The sequence below is a fragment of the Syngnathus leptorhynchus genome, chromosome 3, assembly GCF_054491065.1.
Source record: "Syngnathus leptorhynchus isolate UIUO chromosome 3, UIUO_Slep, whole genome shotgun sequence".
In the NCBI taxonomy this organism is placed as follows: domain Eukaryota; kingdom Metazoa; phylum Chordata; class Actinopteri; order Syngnathiformes; family Syngnathidae; genus Syngnathus; species Syngnathus leptorhynchus.
The window spans coordinates 11,605,905-11,621,474 of NC_141197.1; the positions used below are offsets into that span (position 1 = coordinate 11,605,905).

The 15,570-nt window shown below is 42.9% G+C and overlaps 1 protein-coding gene across 11 annotated transcripts in view; it reads right to left on the bottom strand.

The window, feature by feature from the left end:
* zfhx3b (zinc finger homeobox 3b) overlaps nucleotides 1-15,570 on the bottom strand; it is a 308,314-nt gene that overhangs the window by 153,925 nt on the left and 138,819 nt on the right. For all 11 annotated transcript variants that reach the window (XM_085907649.1, XM_085907647.1, XM_085907642.1 and 8 more), the window contains one exon: nucleotides 9,954-10,010. The gene's annotated coding sequence lies outside the window, so the exon portion shown is untranslated. The remainder of the gene's footprint in view (nucleotides 1-9,953; nucleotides 10,011-15,570) is intronic.

The window sequence follows — 15,570 nt, forward strand, 5'->3', positions numbered from 1 at the left end:
CATATGTGCAACAAAAACCTCAGGAGGTGTCTTAAGCACCATCTTTTTCACTTACAAATCCGCCTGAAACCGCACGAGCCAAAAATAAATAGTCATTAAACCCTATTTGTGCCCGTAAAACTATTTACTCTGTCGAAGTGGAAAAGTCAGGAAGAGAGATGTTTAGTCTGTCAGTTTAAAACTATTATCTCCAACTCTGAAAACATCAGCCGAGTCTGTTGTGCACTGACAAGGTAAGACAGCACTCTGAAGAAGAAACCTTTAAAAAGTCAAAACCTGTTTTTTGGGCAGGGGTGGGTATCACCAACACTTGACTGCAGTGCGCAAAAGCAGAGTTTGAAAATCCCTTATTCATACAATCTTCTTAAGACAAAACCGCATAAACACTGTATACATGGAGTCTTTTAAAAAGGCAGATGGTGGGAAGCGAGAGCAAGAGAGTCAGACAAAACACATCCTAGGACCACCGTGGCCATACTTTGTTGCACTCGCCAAAACATTTTTCCCTTCCATGTTCTTCCGCCCACATCGACCACTCTTAGCCTCTTCTCCTTTTGGCCGGTCTGGAGGCTGAATCCTTCCCAGACTGGCCTTGAGTGGCCAAGGAGTGGACCACAGGAGGTTCCCATGCCACTGGTGCTGCAACTGGCGCGCCACCCGGAGGTATTTATAGCAGGCCAGCACCAAAGGGCAGCGAGAGAGGGCACGCTTGTTTTCCTTTCCGTTCCCTAGGCGCTCTCCTTGGCCTCACATGTGGGTGTTAAATATATACCCAAATACTGGGAGCAACATACGAGGCTTTGGGTTCCTTGAAAACAGAAGTTAGCTGAGGGTGAAAAGGGAGCGAAGCTGGTGTCTGGACCAGGAACCATTCAAACTCGACTTTTTGTTGTGAGGAGGTGAAGGAAGGGCAAAGTCCAGCCAAAAGAGGAGGTGGTGCAGCAAGCAGCCGGCTGGCCCTGTTGTTGTCTTCGCCAACATCAAATAATATCCGGATCCAAAAACTTGCCTGACTGTCTCCATGTGCTTCTGTCTTTACGCTCCGTGATGAAGCTTTCTTTCTCCAACTCTTTGCACGAGAATCCCAGAGTGGCTTTATTACTATGATGAAACCAGACCCTATAAATACGGAGCACTGTGATGAATATAACAGCAATTATGGGATATGCGATAATTAGATCAGGACAGAAAGAAAGACTCACTGAAGTTGGCACTGTGTTTTTTTTTTTTTGTATTTGGGAATTCCTTTCAACCTTGAGTCTTAATGTATGAAGAATTATAGAGGCAACAGCGGTGTGGTAATCACGAGGGTCTCCACAGAGGCCTCGTGGGACGCCGTCAGTGATTCTCTACATTTCTCGGCTCCGTCTAACGTCTAGTATTTTAACGATGCGCGCCCGACAAACAATTAATAAGATGACCCTCAAAAATGAACAGGCAGGGATGTGGGGTGCTCCCAAATGGGCCCATCAAGCAGCTCGCTTCATCACTTTTAACCTCGTCAGACTCGCTCAAGTCTTTTCCTTTCACTGTACGGGGGCCTTCCCGCTGCATGATTGCGTCAGAAAGATTCCATAGCCACAGCCTCTGTTTTTTCATACTTGTGGGAAAATCACAGTTCATGTTTCCTTGGATGCTTCACACATTCCTCACCCTGTCTTCACATTGCAGGGCCCCTGAGACTGGGTAGGGCCAAAAGCACTCAGAGGGAGGTGCTTGGCAGATGAGAGGTGGGGCCAAATGAAAAATAAAAACCTTTTTTTTTTTTTCTAGGTTTATTTAGGGGCAAGTTGCTATGTGATGGGAACTCAAAAAAGGCACTAATTACATTTCCCAGAGTTTGATGAGTTTAACAGAGCTTGGTCAGAAATTTTCCAGCCCATTTGACATCTCCGGACACAGGTGGGAACCATAGATAACAGAACATCTGGAAGCCACAAAAAATACATCTGTAGGGTGTAATACAACCAACGCAAACGTCATCAAATCCTACAGTGAATGACAACTCAAAGTCACGGGTTTTGTCTTGAAAAGAAGTAGCCATCCATGAATGCTATTCCAGATATTTGGGCAAAGGTTCATCAGACATATAAACCAGTCTGCTTCCTATTCCAAAAGAAGGCTGAAGGAGTGCTCGTGCAAAAGCTATCCAAAGCAAAGATTCATCTTCATTTACCTGCAGTCACGCAAACACACAACTCGGATGAACTTGGCCGCATTCAAGTTTGGTCTCATCCCAAATTCCTGACTTCCAAATTTCAAGACAAAGGTGATTAAGGCTGATTTATTCATGCATCAGTGTAGGATGAAGGGAGCAGGACAGAGAAGCAAAGCAATTAATTCTGATGCTGAAAACATTATTAATGGTAATGTTTAAAACATCAAAGCACAGACTTGCAGAGACAAGGCATCCCGACCGACTCTGACAAGATGGAACAGATGAGCTCACTTGAGTCAGTCAAGGTGAGGCATGGGAGAAAATGTAATTTGTCTCTCCACTGATTTTCATTAAGACTTCTTGGAGAAGCTGTTGTTCAAGCAGAGGCTTGAATTCAAGAATAGCCTCGCTTCACCTTCAATGGCTTGGAGATTAACCCAATGTATCATTGATCAATTAAACAATCAGATGTACATTTTAATTATTTTACCCAAAGTTGGCCAATTCTATGCTTCGGATGCAAAAAGCGAGGTCCACGTCACGTCAGCCACCATTGTCCTTGCGCAGCCGTCCATCTTGAAAATCTAATGCGGCCTACAGCAGGCTTAAGAAGGAGTCACCTTCAGAAGCACCCCTGAAACCGCATCAACACTTTTACCCACGTGTTAGCATTATGAGCATTGAAAGAGAAATCATTTCATAGTGTGTCACTATGGCTACAAGTGATGTCAACTAAACAACCAATGGGGTTATTCCAAAAAATTCCCACAGACTCCAATCTCCCCAGCGGCAAAGCTTTTATAGTTGCAAAGGGGCTACACAGCCTTCTGTTTCTACTCCCTGGATGAGTCATGGCTAGGTTTCCCAACACCTTGGTGTATTTGGATGAAACTGTATTTATTTTGTTGAATGACAAATGGTTGTCATGAGATAATTAGAGACTCTTCAGATGAAAGGACTGAAGCATTCAGCACTGAAGTTAAAGCAGGACATGGAGGACAGAAGAGGAGGCACAATAATGACTGATGAGGTAAACGAAAAGCGCCTCCCCTGTCTGTGCGGACTCGTCAGTCCTCTCGGTAGCTTTGGGCAAAGGTACAACGCTCCACTCGCTTTGGCATATTCATTTACCCCCTACCATCATAGCAATTGAACCAGCGAGTCTGGGGAACGCCACATTGATATTCACAACTCATCTCCATCCCCCAGCCACAAGCATCCCACTGGAAAAATTATTTCATTACATATATTATGCAGTCAGTGTGAGGGAGCCGGTGGACGCGCCGCATGCAGGCGCGTGGGTGAACACGGAAGCTTCACTGCCGATACATGTCTGTGGCGAGAAGAGTTTTTTAAGAGTGTGTAAAAAGATGTATAACGCTTCAGGGGCCCAATGTTAATGGCACTTAGTTTACTTTGTTAGAGGGAGTGAAGACAAAATATTTATTCTCTAACGCTTTGTGTCAGTGTTATAAAAGTGTAGATGTGTTTTTATTTGACGGTTGAAGTTGCCAACAGAGTTCTCTTCGCATGCTGTGCACAATGTGTCACGCAGAGCAGAAAATGAATAATTTGCCATCCATCACATGCCAGTGGCCGTGAATATTTGAGCAGCTCAACACTGGACACTGTTGTTTGATTTGAACTGGAATCAATTTGGAAACGAAACCATTTCACCTCTGATTAAGCGCCGCTCGCTCTCTGCTGTGGCATGCTGACCTTTCCAGTCCGTCTTATGCTGCCAGGAAGGGCTGGCCAGCTGGGTGATATGCTCACCTAATTAGGCTGACTGATGTGAGTAGGCGGGGCTTGACAGTGGCTTGAAGTTGAACCCTGAGTCCGGACCACAGTAAATCCTCAAAATCTTAATTTAATGGCTAATTGTTACGTAGAAAACAAGAGTCACAAGGACGTATATTCTTTGCAGGGTTCATAAAAGTCAAGTTGAATGAATTTTGTCAATTCTCAGTCATCCAGGTTATGGTAAAGGTCAAACTGGGGCAACCGGTCTGTTTTTGCTTCTTCAGGATGCTTCACCTTTAACTCAAAAGGCTTCTTTAGTTCTAAATCGTAAAGTGTGATGTCTCCTTTCAAACCAGTGGTCCATCCAATCCAAATTGTGGATATGGTTGTGCTCAAAGAATCACGCCTTCATTTTAGTATGCAAATGACCTGCTGATTCTGGACTCATAAAAACTGCGCTCTTATGCTGTGCCGTGTCTTTGTGTTAAGGAAGCTTGCTGTCTCAAATGTTCACTACACTGAACTACAAAAACAACATTGCTGAGTTTGCTCTCTGAGGATCTTTTCTGAATCTTTTCACTTAATTTGATTGGGCAGATTTCTGACCTTGTGTATTATATAAAGACACTTCAGAAAAATAATTAGCAATTTCAATGGATGATATAATTTTGTGTTCTCCGAAGTGCAAGCCCAATTGAATTGTTTGAAAGATATAAAGAGCATATTAACAAATGCATAAATAAATTAATAATTTCAATGCACCAGTATTTAAAGCACTCTGGCTTCACCGCAGTGCTTCAGATTGGCAGATGTTTATATGATTTTCTTGATCTGCTTCCTGTGAGTAGCATCCACTGACACCCACATTTTCATTAAAAAAATGGATGAGAAAGGATATGTGGTGATTTGTTGCTTTCCTGCATACTCCCAGAGAGTCGCAGGCAAACCCAACCTAACTCGCAGATCAAGTGTGGATTCCTCTCTTCTATTTGCACTCGTTTGGCTGCAGGGGGAAACACGCTCCACTCTGACCCGGGGGCACTCATCCAATCAGCTCGCTATCTGTTGCAAGGGCTTTCATAATAGTGACATTTTTCCACCTCGTCAATAAAGTGGTGAAAGCCACCCTCTACCCGCTACTTGACCGTTTAACTTCCCCGTGAAAAGGCTCTTTCTTTCCGTCCGTCTCTGTGTCTGGCTGAAATCAATAACAGCGGAGCAAAGCAAAGAGAACGATCCAGAGGCTGCGTTAAGCGGTGCACGGCCTCCGCTGACGCGACAGAGAAGTTCCAGTCTGTCTCATTCACACTGCAGGAGCAGGATCCCACCTCTCATTTATACAGACACACGGCGGTGACAAAAGTGACATACATTAACAGATGCAAAACGTCTACTCTTTAACGATCATTGCTTGCCGGGATGGATTTAGCTGCAGCAGTCACACATCAGCACACATCTGTAGTGACTGACATAATGGCATCAGAGCGAGAGAGAACAAAATGTCTTCCGATGACGGCAGAATAAGAGAGCTGGGTTACGCCGAGGCCCACGACGAAAAGAGCATTGAGCTTTGTTTGGTTATGCTGTCTGAGCTGAAATTGATTTCTGCTGGAAGCATGCACCAAAGAGTCCCTGAATTCATATGAAATGAACTTGCCCAAATGGGAAGGGCAGGTGGAGGAAAGAGCGAAGGTGAAAAAAAATTGAGGGAAAAGATGATGGCTGGAGTTCAAAATGAAGATACAAATACAAAAAATGGATGCATGGATGAAAGTCAAGGCGATGAATGCCACGTACGGTATGTCCATACGGCAATAAAAAAAACATGGACGGGTGACAGCTAAAAAGACAGGAGGATGAAAGAAAGCCACGCAACACTCATCAAACACAAACAACAGGAGAAGGGACTTCTTAACAGCATTGAATGACCTATGAGGTAACTATAGCTCGACTCTTTGTAGAAGACTTACAAGAAATTTTCTCCAGGTGTCTGTCATAATCTAATGTTACTTGTGCATGCATATAAAATATGTGATAATCTGCAGACAATTAAACAATGTAACGCTCCTGCAATGTGTTAAACAACGTGATCTAAGGACAACTTTTGTACCACTGACTGGACATCTGGATGTGTGGGTAGAAGGCAGAGAAGGAGGGTGGAACCAAAATGGACAGACACACATGGCTGAAGTTGGTGTTCAACAGGAACTGGGATGGGAGAACAAGTCACATCACGCCCTAAAGTTGCAGTGTAATTATCTCGTCTATATCAGGAATCATATTAATCCGCATATCATCATTGAAAAAGTCATAAGCCCCTCCCAAGGAATTTTCTTTTTTGCTCAAGTCCAACGACATAATTCAACTAAAATAAATTGCATATTTCAACCTACAATACTCCCCAAATGTTAGGGCAAGCGAGCTTTCACGTGAAACTTTAGAATGGACCTAAAATATGCTATAACCTTTTCAGGTGATCTTAAATTGACCTTCTCAAAACTTTTGATTTCACACGTCCAAATATTTAATGTCAAGGAGTTGAATGGCAAAATTCATAAAGGACCAATACAATTTTAGGTTCAATTCACAATTGGTTTGCAATCATGGCATCATGCTGTTCACATGTTGAAAACCACGAAACCAAAACAAGACCTATTAATTGATTAAGAGTACATTGAATTTCAACAAGGAAGTGGCTAAGTGGATAGTCATCAATCATGGACTGGTCGATTTATAGATCAAACGCCTGTTGTGAATTTGACCATTGTTCTTGTTTAAGAAGAGGAGGTTGCATAAAAAGTATTGAAACATCAAAAAAGTTGGATAAATACAAAATGTTTCGTAAAGGTCAAATAAAGTTGATCTGTAAAAGTTAAAACGAAGCCAGCAAGTCAGACATGTCATCGAGATCAAAGTACAACTATACAAGAGCCTTCTACTGGCTACTGAATAAACTCATTTCATACTTATTTCAAACTGGAGACAGACATTGCAAACATCACAGACGTAGACCATAGTGGGTGCTGTCATGCTGCTAATTTTGCTACCGATAGCCAATGAGTCATTTTCTCTTGCAGCAAAGTGCGAAACGAAATTATGGAGCAGGGAGGACTCCTTCTGATGTATTGATCCCATTTGACAACAGGCACATGCCGGGGTAACGCTGGCTCCCATGCGCCCACTCTGACATTCATGGTTTTAGGGAGATTGTATCGGACGACACGCGTAAGCAAGCTCTGGGGTGTTTTCCCGTTAAGAGAGGGAAGCCAGTGGGAACAAAAACATCGTTAAGAGTCGCCCGCGGTGTTGCTAATTTATGCAAATTAATTTCTCGGAGTGCAGTGAAAGGAGAGGGAGCGGGTGCCAAAGCTTGGCCAGCAGTCAACGTCGGGCAGCGCGCTGCTTTGGTGGTCCGGGAAGTTTTGTAGAGTGAGCCAGAGACGACTGCCAAGCCACAGTGATGAAGACTCCACACAGTGCCCCCAGCCCTCTTCTTGGCAAGGCTGGCGGCCAATCAGATCAGGGGTGGCTCTCTCGCCGAAGAATAACATGGCATGCCGGCCCTCTCGCCGCCCCGCCTCCTCTTCCCGCTGCACCGTGGCTGCCCAGAAGGATTTTCTAAACATTTTGCCAGGGGATCAATACCTGTATTGATCAACCATTGTGAGAGTGATCCGTCTAAAACCCCGAGCAGCCTGGGAGCTGGGAGGAGCGAAAGAGAGAGGCTGCAGAGAGGATGGAGAAAGAAAGAGTCTGCAGCCACAATGAAAGGGAGAAGAGGTGCGAGGGAGGAGAGGGGCAATCCGAGCGAGCGGCGGACGCAGGTCGGGATGGCGCTTTCGGACTCCGCTGCCAGGCCACTTGGATTGGGCCGAAGTCTATGGTAATTGCTTTCTCGTTAAGTGCGGGCGAGGGAGGGTGACTAATGACTACTGCGCAAAGCACGTTGCTAAGTGATAGATGAAGCAATAATACAAAGAAATTCACGGCTTTGTGTAAGAATGGAGGTGCATTTCACACCTGGGGTCGCTAATGCTTGTGATGCTTCTGGCCTGTTACGAGGCATTCTCAGGTAGATCGTTGCATGTGTGTGCTGAGAATAACTGCACGAGGCTAGGAGATTAGCTTGGAAGAGGTAAGGTCAGGAGACATTTACAATTTCTAAAACTAACAAAACCATAGCAATTGATTTCTCTACTGTTCTTCTAACACTGTTTCTTTTGTGTCTAGAGAGAAACTCATCGATCATCTCTCTGTCCCTTGAAACACATTTTGGACAAAAGGCCCAACATGTACCGAGCTGACATCTTCAACTGAAACACTAACACCAGAATGGGAAATATTGGTGGGGGGGGAAGAATCAATAGACTGAGTCCTGGATACAAACAGCAAGAAGGAACAAAAAGATTAGGTGGCAAATCAAATTTCCATTTTAAGCCCATGCAAGCAAGTCAGTGTTTTGGGACTTTTATGGATGCATCCAACTTGGAATACAGGGATATTTTTCTATCTCCGACTTTGTGGGAATATAGCTTTTTTTCAGTTTTTCTTTGCTGGATTGAGTGAACTGCCCAACAAAGGCAATGAGTGTCAATGAAAGGCCTTGAGCTGGACCTAAAGGAGTGTTTCCAAAAGCCTCTGGGATGCCTCCCACTCACCCCAAATGCTAAACCAAAATCAAGTTTGTATTGATTGGTCTTAAATGTCATTTCCTGGTGCATGATTGAGGATTTGAGAGAGACAACATTCCAAGCAGTCCAAATTTTACTGGAAGACCTTGCTGCGAATACAACTGGAGCTGTGGTGTGGGAAAGCTGATTTTGAATGAAAATAAAGAATATTGTCTATCATAGATATTGTAAACACTTGTGCCTTATTTAAACAGGAAGCTCATGTGGCAAGAGGAAATGAGGGCAGGTCTTCAGCTGTTAAGTTTTTTTTTAAGTTCCCGGATCATCTCATCACATTCTCACACGTAGCTAAATATAAAGAAATTTAGAACTGTGAGTATGATGGAGCTCTATCATCTTGTAAATTACAGAAACAAATACATTACATTGTGAAAGTATATTTAATTAACTGACTTATTTAGTATAGGCTCCATGGGCAGCATATGAGAGAGTTGTTTGAAAGTTGCCACGTTCTGATATTTCCCAACACGCCAATAGCTGCCGAGTTAAAACACTAATGCTATAACTCCAGTGGTGTCTAATTCCTCCCTACTTGCATCAGTGCTTCCCAATATAATAAAACGCTTCATTTCAAAGTGATAAATGCTATTAATTCTTTTCACCTTGCACATTTGATTCATGTGCTTTCAAAGCAGCCGCTTCTTGTTTACTTTCATCCCTTCCGTTTGATTTTGGCTCTCGAATAAAAACCAACTCTTGGATGGGTGCCAAACAGTAAATGAGTATCTTCATTAGATACATCACATCCAAATTAGCATTCAATTAACAGGCCAGTCAACCTCATCTAATCAACCAATTAGCCCTTGCGTGTTGACAGAAAAGCTAACAAAAGCGCACAAGTCCCGTGGGAAAGCGCCCAAACACCGCAGAGGAGATGCGGTGGGAGTGAGGCATTCGTTCCAGAAAGACTGGAGGGAGACGAGGAACTGGAAAAGGATCTTTTTAAGGAAATGCACTGACATCACGTCCTGCTCAAGCAAGACATCCTTAAGGAAATGAATGTATTTAGCTAATTAGCTGTGTCTCAGTCACAAGGTTGAACTTGATGAAATGATCTAACTGAGTAGCAGCGGGAATTTCATTATTCTTAATCCACTTCATCGGTTTCTTTAATTCATCAATGGCTTTGATCAAAATTTGTTGGAATAATATATAAATAAAGAATAAATATTATATCATTCTAAAATTATATATATATATATATATATATATATATATATACATGTGTATGTATATATATATATATATATATATATATATATATATATATATATATATATATATATATATATATATATATATATACATGTGTATGTACATACAAAAACATTTTATTTCATATGCTACTAAGTAGAACGTACCTTTTGATCACAGACGTTTGCAGGCTATTCAAACGACTACCTCACGGAAGGCAAAACCTACGGGAGAAACAAACGCTGCATGTCATAAGGAAACAGATAGGATACGACTGTATATTTTCCAAGCAGAGACATCTTGTCTGATGTTCCTCGTTAGAATAAACGCTCACCAATGACCTCTTTTTCTTTCAACTCTCGCTGCCCTAACATCTAAAGGTCTGGTGTCTTATGGTGCGCCAGTCCTGAACGCAGTGGAGAATCCCATTAATGCAAAAAGTAAATGTCGGAACAAGGCCATCTAATTGTGTCATGACTAATTCATGTTTATTAATGTGGTGATGTAAGATGGCCGCTAAAAGTGGGCAAGGCATGTCTGGAGTTGTCATGTAAGGCTAATTCTTGGCGGATGAGGTCTGCAGGCAATATGGGCCGCATATGGCGGCTGTGGGGCATCTGGCGCGTGTCGTGACAGTGCCAAGTGGTCTGTGAGTTAAACATGGAGGCAGTGGGGGTGACTGATGCTGCTGGTGTCTTCCATTGGCCCCGTGCCAGTCCCCCGTCGCCCCCTCACTACAAGTCCCCAGTGCCCCAGCCCCTCACTACTCTAGAGCCTCTGGGCAAGTGCTCTGTTATTGTTTTCACTGGTAAGCAATTAGCAGCACTTAAGATTTATTTAGTCATGCTCTAATGTGCGCTAATTAGCTGGGGGCCCAAACAAGCCCCCTTCATCGCGTCACCTTGCCGCCTGCGATGGCAGCAGACTGTGAGGGAATGCAATGGAGGTTAAGGGAGGGGAGCAGATTACATGAGCGCTAGTGCATCAGCACTTTTTTTTTTTTTTTTTTTTTAAGAGATCTTCAGGGGCCTGTTGGCTGAACACAGTGCAAGAGGAAAGGGCAAATACAGCCCAGTTACACTTTTATAGAATGCTTTGTGGAAAAACACCCCTGACGCGGTCTGTGTCCTGCCAGCTCCGTTTGTCATTTGGCCCAAGGGGCTCCGGTGGCCAGTCACATGACCATTGGAATGACCTTAAAGGGCAACTGGAAGCCACTCCCACAAGCCGGACTGCTCTTTGGAGGAGGCTGTTTGGGTGAGTGCATAATGCGAGATGCATATGGCCCTCAGGGTGCCATCAAGTGAAAAGAAAAGAGGGAGGGGGGGTACACAAGAAACCAGGTCAAAGAGATTATTCACAAGCTTCTAAGCAAACAAATGAAAGACAAAGAAAATGATAAATGATCTCATGTTGTTGGTATATAATGCTTTAGGGGATTTCCACACAATATCCACTAATATGAATTATTTTTATGTCGTAGATTTGTTATACATGTCAGAGCAGCCTTTATTAAGACAGAGGGATTTTGTGATTGGAGTCGTATTAGTTTGGGTTTTGTGTCTGATGCTTTTGGCAATTTACCCTACAATTTGCTTTGGTTATTTAGGTTTATTGCCTCTTTCTGCTATGAACATTGGCCAAGAAATATATGATTTGGAATTTTTAATTGGTGAACAATCCAACAATTCAAGATGCTTATTGGCAGTCCCAGTTGAAATTTACTGTCAAATGAAACATAAAAACAAGCAGAATTACTTGTGCAATAAAAACAACTGCTATTCATAGTTGGCACAAATAATGACTAATTAAAGGCACTTTTACAGTGGAAGTTCAAAAACAGCCTGGCCTCATTCTGCCCTGCCAGACCTGGCCTTGCCTCCATTCCAACAGGCACCAATCTGATGGGGGCGGGATCAACTTACTTACTGTGTGAGTACACTCGCAGTGTGCAAGGTTCTGCCACAAGAATTCATGAGGGGCTGAGTCTCGGCCACTAGTTTTGCGGCAATTCAAAATAGTAATTGCAGTTGCACAATGTGGCAAAGTTGCAAGCCCATCAAATCCACAGAAGCTTTCACACAGACCAAGCCATAAAAATACACTACACATATATTGTGTTTTACAAGAATGCTTAACCATATTTACAATTTCAGATGTGCTGGTGCACATCTGTCTGCCAATCTGATGACAGTAGCTTGCGTTCTAAAATCAAGTTTGATTAGGTTCCAAGGACCAGTTTAAGCGTATTTTCAAAAAGTATAATGGGAAAACAACCAAACTGTTACGATTTTCATTCAAATATACAGTTTTTGTAAGGAGGCTGTAACAGATTAATGACATTTCCATTCATTTAGATGAGGAAAGATGATTTGAGGTACTAAGTATTTTGAGATACGAGTGTCGCAGAAGAAATTAAATTCTGTGTAAAGTCGAGCAGGATTAGTGTGTGCTGCATTATAATTCATACTATCTACTTGAAGCAGAAATACATTTTTCTGTGGCCAATGTTATAATAGCTGTGAGCAGATGGAGGTCAAATGCAGGTTCAACTGCCATGTGCATAGCCTATACATATGCATATAGACAAGCCATCAATCTTTGTAGGATGGAGTGGTATGGAGAGAAGTGAGCAGCTAAAAAAATAAAGACAGAAAAAAATTGCTGATGCAAGATTTTATCAGCGACTGTTAGATGCTCTCTAATCATTGCGCCAATGTGCGCCTTCCTTAACTGTTGCCTAAAATTGCTGAGCGGTTGAGAGGAACGGAGCTGTAAATGAAATATCGCTGTCCATTTTATCTGAGGGAAAGAGCGAGTGATGCTCAAAACCAATCAGAATCTTACAGACTAACCCTTGACCTTTTTCCATCTCAATATGACAAGCATTATCTTGTAGAAAATTAGAAGTGTCTTGCTATTGTTCGCAGGCAGAAGCAGGTGCGGGTTATTTCAAGATAATACGCCTTGGCGTTCGCTACAAAGGCCCACCATGAACAAAGAAGAAATATTCCTCCTTGAGTCATGTGACTGCATTCATGCACATACATGTAAAGCGATTCATCTTGATTATTCGTGACTACTATATCTCTCATATTATGAACTGGTGAACCATTTGTTGGGCAAGCAGGATTCTCTAAATGTGTTTGTAGAAGTCTCGGAACGGCAGCTATCGCGATGGCAGATGGAGATAACCACATTTGTGAGTCCTTCCGATCATTAAAAGGCTTGAACGGTTACAAGTTAAGGTTATGGGGTTTATTTTTTTTCTCTTGAATGGCTTAATCTTTGAGACACGCATACTAGCAGGATCACCCAGGTTGTTTAAAATTGTTGTGACAGTAGTTTGCAGTGGTGGAAAACTGCAGTTCATCATAGTGAGTCTCCAACATACTCTCACCTCATGTTGCCGAATATGGTGACTAAATAAATGAAATGATAAATAAGGTAAATAAATATGAAGAAGCACCTGTCAAGTTGATACGGTGCAGTTCTACACCACGGCAAACCACAACTATATGAACATATGTAATGTTCATATCTTTCTGTCAAAATTGAGCATTAATAACGTAAGGGCAGAATTATGTATTACTGCACTTGTGTTGAGAAATAGTATACGTTAAAGGGGATTATTTATTGCTAAAATTGGGCACCAAAATGAATGTTAAATGTATATTCAGAATGTTAATGCGGACCACCGAGGCATAGCAAGAAACTGATCATGAATTTGAAGAAGCTAGCAGACATGCAAATTTCTTCCTGTCTTCAAACAGCAGGAACTTTGTAGTTCCATCCAACACGTGTCGACAGTGGGCTACGCTTCCAAAATAAGTGCATATATTAACATTTTTGTTCTCTTTCTGCACCTTTAGCATGTGTTATTATCTGTTATGCTGCATGTGTAATGTTACGGTGGGTCACGGGCTAGTCTGGTTTTAAATGTTATATTTCCATGATTGGTTCATTTTTGCCATTTCCTGTTCATTGTAGAGGAGCTGGCTTCATTGTCTGAGGCTGGATTCTGCTGGGCCCTCGGAGGGGCCATCCCCAGGGAGCACTGCATCTTTTATTAATCAGGGGCGCTGCGCTGCAGTCCTGCTTATCTAATTTAGCAGCCCGCCTCAGCTTCAGCTACGTCGGCCTCGGTCTGGAAAGGAGGAGCTGGCTGGGGTGTGGGGTGCCGTTGGTTGGAGATTGGATGGGGGTTGGGGTTCCGCCTTTATTTATTTTTTTTATTTTCTATTTTTTGCTTTCATATTGTGGGTGATGCTCTGGTATGGGGGGAGGTTGCAGCGGCAGGCCCGTGACTTATCAGACACCTCGTCACCAATTTTAGGAATGAATCACAATACAGTAAATTACCTGCTGCTGACAAGAAAAATGAACACTCGCCTCATATGGAAAAAAAAAATAGGATTGTCAGAAAGAGGTGACACATTGATTGCTTAGTATGCACATGTAGAAGGCTGAGGTTCACAGGCAACCTCCATCTATATATGTAGGAGTGGTTCACTAGGGCACATGGTGAGCTAGCGGGTGAAAATTTGAAACGCCATATTAGATTGGAACCACTTTCTTACATCGTGATATTGTCGCATGGCTGTCTGTGCTGAACGTCCATGAACCCGCCAATGAACAGAAGGCAATTTGGAGTTCAGTTCACCATGTACTGATAGTAAACAGAACACGCGCATGCACCCCGCCCCATTTGCCCTCCCCCACTCTTTCTCATCTGTGTCATAGCGCAGATGAATCAGTGTCGCCGGTGTTGAGAGCACTTACTGTCAACCCTGGCGCCCCGGGCTATGCCACTGATGGACACAAACTATAAAATATCAGCCCCCTGGGGAGACATTGCTCAAACGCTGGCCCACAGCCCCGAAGGGGTGTGAGCTGGTCAGTATGCCTGTTAGTGAGAGTGTGTTGGCTGAGCAATAGGGCGATGTATTTGAGTGTGCTTTGGCTGTTATCCCCTAAAAATGGCCATGTGTGTCCACCCATGTGGAGCATTTGCATTAAGACCAAGTGAATCTAGAGAAACACAGGCTTCCATTAAGACCAAAGTGGTAGATTCCACCCTCCTCGTCAAATTGTTCAGACAAAACAAACAGAAATAATTACGTATCTCGTGCTCAGTACAAAACTTGGTTGTGTATCAAGTCATTGCAGTCGTGAACAAAGCACATGCCAACTACTACATTGCTGAAGATGGTCTTCCTATTTTGAGCTGTGCAGGTACCTCACACTTTATGGAGGAAGTGGAAAACAAACACGCGACAAACTCATTCTCAGCTGCCAATGGCCACAACTCACATCGATTCATTTAAGATGCAGACAGTCAATTCTAAACTCTCATTCACTGACACCCATGTCACTCACTAGGCCAGATCTTGCCTTTTAAAACCATAAACACTCAATCACAGACACTCCGGTAAAATGTGAGTATGGTGACCCCATGGTGTCATTGTTTTTGTAGGACCACAACAACGAAAAAACTAGCAAAGACCCCAAAATACAACCCTGTGGAACACCATACGATACAGGGGCAGAGCGATAATCAAATAATGGCATAATCGGTAGGAATATGAGGTTCCATAAATATTTGTAAGCCGAGGAGTGGCCCACTTCATAGATTTGCCGATTAGAAAAAAAATCTAGATCTGCAGCCTTCTATGTCCATCAAAAATGTCTTCTCTCTCTAGTGCTCCAGAGAGGCTCAAGACATTTATTTGCCATTTCTATACCAGACCACAGTTATCCATGGGGACTTACTGACAAATTCCA